This window comes from Macrotis lagotis, chromosome 2 (genome assembly GCF_037893015.1).
Source record: "Macrotis lagotis isolate mMagLag1 chromosome 2, bilby.v1.9.chrom.fasta, whole genome shotgun sequence".
NCBI classification, from domain to species: Eukaryota; Metazoa; Chordata; class Mammalia; order Peramelemorphia; family Peramelidae; genus Macrotis; species Macrotis lagotis.
The window spans coordinates 237416077-237422442 of record NC_133659.1 but is presented as its reverse complement, the minus strand read 5'-3'; positions in this window follow the sequence as shown (position 1 = coordinate 237422442).

Genomic DNA, 6366 nt, shown 5'->3' with positions numbered 1-6366 from the left:
CAGTTCTGACACTAATTGAGGGTCACTTAAAGAGTGATAGATGAAATGTTAGTAGACAGGAGTAGGCTACAAACATTAACAACCAAGAAGAGAAATGGTTTTAAGATTATCATCACTGAGATGAAGAAAGGTCAAGGTCATTATTGTCACCTTGAGTTATTTCTTTATTCTCACATAAAATAAACAGGCTAGACTAGATGATCTCTGAGTTACCTTCTAGTTTTAATAGTTCCTTTAAGGTAGAAATAGTTTAAGGTGTTTGTCTTTGAATTCTCAATATTTAGCACAGTACCTTGAATGTAATAGGCTTTGAATGAATACCTCTTTGGTTGAATTGACTTCTGTGATTCAAATAATTAACAGAAAATTTTACAATTAGAGAAAGTTGGGTATAGAGTTAAGCAGAGCTATAATACCTACTTGTATGATTATAGGGAAAATGGAACATTTCCCTATGTGCCTTCTGATGCCCACAATGACAGTCAAAAAAAGTTTAATTTAGTGGTTTTTAATGACTAAAGTTACTTAAAGTTAAATTCTCCTGGACAAGAAAGCCTTACATCATATTTTTTGATGCAGTGGGAATGATTCTTTTCCTTTAACATAAGATTCCCAAAGAGGGCTAAAGAGGGAAATGAAGTGATAGAGAGGGAAAAGGGGAAGAATTAGGAGACAAAGTTCAGGCCTCCTCACTGAACATAAGAAAAGATCAATAACATTTCATCCAAAATCTAAATTTATTCATTCATAATATTACATTTATTATATATTAATAATTTATATTAACTAGAATTCATTTATTCATTCAACAAACATCTCTTGAGGATCCAATGATGAAACTAATACAGTACCTGTCCTCAGAGAATTCTGGAACTTGAGTTAAGTACTACCAATCATTACCTACTTGACGTTGGATAAGGAATCTCCCTTTTCATCAATAATATGAGAGAAGTTGGATGTGAAAATGTCTAAGATCCATTTGAATTTGGGGCTGTGATTCTAATAAGAGTTAGCCTAGTATAATGATTAGAAAGCTGGCCTTGAAGTCAGAAAAACCTGTTTCCAGTTCTGTCTCAGACTCAAACTAGCTGTGTGGTCCTGAGCAAGTCACCTAACCCCCTAACCGCTCAATGCCCCAAGACAACTCTCTAAGACTATCATTTACTGTGAAGTGTTATAAATACACGATAGAAACTTACAGAACAATTATTACCCTCCAAAAAAAAAGATTACATCAGAATGGGGAGTTTTGATTTTCCTGTCCCTACGTTCCACACAATCTTCCAGTCTTCCTTCTTCCTTTAGCATATCTCTATCTAGAAGTCCCTTCTGATTCGACAGAACCTCTGAACAGCCAGGACACAGAAGAGAAAGTTAATTTAGGACAGAAACAGCACAACTCAGCCTTCACTAGTGAAACAAACATTGTGATTTCTGGTTTCTGACCCAAATCTACCTACATTCAGACCCTCCGACCACAATACTGCAGAGTCTAGATTTTTACTCTGGGTTTCCATTTCTCCCTTCCTCTCAAAGGCAGGGAAGTGAGTCTCAGGTCACAAAAGAAACAGGTTCAAAGAGTGCCTCTCAGAATGAGAAAATTTTTTCTTCTCCCTATCCTCCAGATTCCAGGTCCCTTGTGGAGGAAGAACTGTCTAAGAAAGCCCATCTTCTCTCACCTGTGACAATAAGGGCGAGGGCAAAAGGGATGAGGAGCCACTTCATGGCTGAGGACAGCCTTCCTTCCTCTTTCTGAGTCTGAACCTGGGAAGATAGAAAATGATAAAAGGAACAAAAGTCCTTAACAAAAGATAGAATTATAACAAAAATCCCCATGAAGTAGTAAGGGAGCAGCTGATCCTTGACTCAGATCCTTATCCTGTCATCTGGACAGGCTTATTTTCATATTCCATTGAGATTTTCTAAGGGGGAAAAAAGTCATCCTATGAACTGGTGATTAGACTGCGTAAACCATGAGGAAAAACAGCAGACCAGACAGGTCAAAATAACTTGTCCACTAACCTTTTTTTTTTTTTTTAGGTTTTTGCAAGGCAAACAGGGTTAAGTGGCTTGCCCAAGGCCACACAGCTAGGTAATTATTAAGTGTCCGAGACCAGATTTGAACTCAGACACTCCTGACTCCAGGGGCGGTGCTTTAGCCACTATGCCACTATGCCACCTAGCCACCCCCCACTAACCTTTTTCTGCATAGTCTTTCTTACTCTAGAGCAAGAGAATCTGAGTTCAAATCCTGCCTCTAACCCCTGTTTGACCTCTCTGAACATCAGTTTCTCTATCTGCAAAATGACTGGGTGGGACTAGATACCTCTGAAGTCCCTCCCAATTCTAAATATATGTTCCTGTTTGTTGAGTTATGCTCAGTTCTGGGTTTTGACCCAGACCTGACCTTTTACTTCCCCAACAATTTGTTACATATCAGTGTAAGGTTGCCAGGATCACCTCTCAGAAGATTGTTAAATTTTCAGTGTGAACATTTTGTGCCTTGGAAATAAGAAAAATAGTTATCATTTATAAAGCACTTACTTTCTGCCAGATATTGCTCTAAAGTGCTTTACAATTAATATCTCATTTGATTCTCACAATACCCTTGGAGATAGATTCTATTATCATCCTCACTTCTCAGGTAAGGAAACTGAGACAGGATCACAACTAGTAAGAATCCGAAGCACATTTGAATTTAGACTTAATATTTTGTTGATTGTTCAATTTAAGTGGTATAACTGTTAATAATGCAGATTAAACTTTATAAGTATGCTTTCCTAGAAAGGAATTTTGTAGATTATCAAAGGAACCTAATGGTATCCAGAAATTAGACTCAATAGCTGACAACAAAGAAACTATATTCAAATATTTTTACAAGGAAAAAATCTGTTTTAGGTTTACAGGATCATAGATAGAGCTAGAAGGGACCTTAGAGCTCACTGAAATCAACTCCCTCATTTTACAGATAAGGAATCAGAAACTGAGAGAGATTAAGGTCTAAAAATTATTTGTTCCAGGACACCTTGTTCTTGTATACAGAATGCTGAGGTGTGCAGAGGGTAACCTCCAATGGTTTCCTTCTCATGAAAAAAATAGAGAAATTCTAGAAGAAAAATGGCCTAGATGACCTGCCTGTGATCCCTTTTAACTCACAACACACTGTGATTACCATCTTTCCATAAAAAGCCTAAGGTCCCAGGACTTCAACACCTAAAAGAAATTATCATCTTCAAAGATCTCTTGGTCTAAGTCCCAAACCTCCAGAGGGAGAATCCAGCTAGCCCAATGAAGCAGAGGATGAGTATGTCTTGCACTTGCGGCACAGAGAGGGAGAAAAAAAAAATTCAGAGACTGAAAAGCAGAAACCATCTAATACAAGTAGACAAAGGGAAAGACCAAGATGAAAAGCTATGTCTTAACAGAGACACCAGATACGAAAGAGAATGAAGGAGATAGAAAGTGGGATGGCACAGTTAATGAAAAGAGTAGAGGTAGAGAGGGTGAAGCAAGAAAAAACCTGGGGGTAAACTTCACAGAGATTTAGGACACAAAAACAGAGGGACAAAGAATTATCTAGAAGGGTAAAAAAAAAAAAGAGAGACAAGATCCTGCACTGAGGTTTATTTTACATACCTGCAACTGAGTTTTTCTTCACTGAAAGAATCCCAGAATCAGTAGACTTTATTTCAAAGGCAGAAGAGGAGTGATTGTAGAATTAAGTAACAAAGAAAAGGAAAAAGAAAAATCCCAGTCTCACCTTCCTGCATTCTTTTAAAGGGCAGCCTGATTTCCTAAAAGTTACATTGTCTATAGTTTCAGGATCTGTTGTTTGGTTTCACTTATCCCATTGGTTCCCAGATTGCCCCTTCCCTTGACTCTGAACCAATGAGAGCATTGTTGCTGCCTTTCAACCTTTTCTCTTCCTCCTTCCCATTTTTATCAAAAATCAGGAAAGCATAAAGTCATAGAATTTTTTTTTAGGTCAAAGAAATTTAAAGTAAAAGATTATCTAGTCTAATGCCTTTATTTTACATGTGAGAAAACTGAGGGCCAGAGGGGTAAATAAAATTGACCAAACTAATCAACTGAGTAATTTGCTTAGCATCTAATAGTTGCTGCCAATTAACAGAGCTGCCAAGGACTGGGACCTACATTTTCTGTCTCTATAGGTCACTGTCAGTGTTGTTGTTTTGCTCATTTTCATTTGTTTTCAACTGTTCATGACCCCTTTGGGGATTTTCTTAGCAAAGTTACTGGAGTGGTTTTTCCCTCTCCAGCTCATTTTACAAATGAGAAAACTGAGAAAAAAGGTTTAAGTATTTGCCCAGGGAGGTCAAATTTGAACTCAGATCTTCCTGAATCCAGGCCCAGCATTCTATCCATTGTACCACCTAGATGCCTTTTCAATGCCTGTGTTTTCTATGAAAATGACAAAAAACTTTTTTCCCCCTTTCCTTAAAATAAAATCTGACTCATTTAACTTCTTGGCACTTGACTCAATAACCCTAAGGTGGGGCATGGGTAGGGGGACTTTTGGAGGAATTTGAGGTAAGAGGAAGGGAAAGTATTTGTAAATGTCAGATTCTATATACTCCCTCTCAACCTTGGTTGTCTGGTTGGTTGGTTGTAGTCCTTCATTCTCAGAGGACCAAAAATGTCTCTACTCAAAGTAAATTCAGTGTGCATGAATGTGATTGATCAGCTCAATACGAGCTCAGAAGGCTCTACCACAGGTCAGGCACAAATAGTCCACGAGAAAATTTGAAATGGGGGTGGCTAGGTGTTGCAGTGGATAAAGCACCAGCCCTGGAGTCAGGAGTACCTGGGTTCAGAGCTGTCTCTGACACTTAGTAATTACCTAGCTGTACTTAACCCCATTTGCCTTGCCAAAAAAACCTAAAAAAAAATTGAAATGGAGATACCTTAAATTTGTAAATATCATTTCTTTTGAGCTACTGAAATTCTGCTTCACTCATGGTGCACACACAGATGTGGGCATGTCACACAACTGATTCCAAAAGTTCTTCAGAGAGAACTTCAGAGTCCTTTCTCCTTCTACTGAGTGCTTGCCTTATGTGCGTTCTCTGTAAAATAGTCTTTTAGACAAATAGACATTTGGCATTCAAAAAACATGGTCTGTCCATCTGAGTAGTCTATCTGTAATAGACTTTGAATGCTTGGCAGTTTGGCTCAACAGACCTCAGTGTCTAGTGCTTAATTGTTGCCAAATAATCTTCAGAATCTAAGACAATTCAAATGGAAAAGATTTAGTTTTCTGGCATGTTGTTGGTATACTGTCCAGGTTTTTTCAGGTCTTCAATAATGAGGACATCAGAAAATTTCTGTAGACCTTCAGTTTGGTAAGCAGTCTGATACCTTTTCTATCCCATACTTTCCTTCAGAGCCTCCCAAACTTTGAGAGCTCTGGCAATGTGTGCATCCACCTCATTATCTATGTGGACATCCCTGATCTCTAGTCTTCCCTATTTTTAAATCCTATTAACTAGAAATTCTTTCTCTTCCACTAAATTTTTCCAGGTCCTTACCACTTTGTCCATAAAGACTTTGTTCTCAGACATCAGTTTTTCTTTTAACCATTTACATTTTTAAACTTATTTTCATCCAGATATGTTATTTCATTGGTATAACTTTTCACCTATACAAATCAGGAATTTTTTATAACTCATAGGCAAAACTCTGATCAATGCAGTAACCAGTTATGATTTCAGAAAGTTGATAATGAAACATACCTCCTCACTTTTTGATGGAGAGGTGATGGAGTTAGAGATAATAAAATATATATTCAAAGTCATTATGTTTGCTTGATTACACTCGTTAATAGGGAGGCCTGGATAACCAACAGTGGACTTACTGAGCTGTATTGGTAAGTGACATAGAAAAATAAGATCAAAAAATCATTTAAAAATAATCATACTTAACCCCATTTGCCTTGCAAAAAACCGAAAAAAAAAAAGTAAAAATAATCAGAGCAAAAGTTCAGAAAAGGACACAGAAATGAATAATGTTGCTTTGTTAGACTGAAGATAAAACTCCTATATAGGTTTTTTTTTGCCTTGCAAAAAAAAAAAACCCTAAAACTATAGAAAAGAAATTTAGTTTCATAGACAATAATTTTTTTTTTATTTAAGGCAATGGGATTAAGTGACTTGCCCAAGGTCACACAGCTAGGCAATTGTAAAGTATTTGAGGCTGGATTCAAAACCAGGTCCTCTTGACTCCAGCCACTGCACTACCTAGTTGCCCCAATAACATAATTATTTCTGTAAGATTGTTATTCTATGACTTTAAGTTCTGTGAAGGTAGAAATTATAGCTTTTTTTAATCTTAGAACTCAGTGTTTAG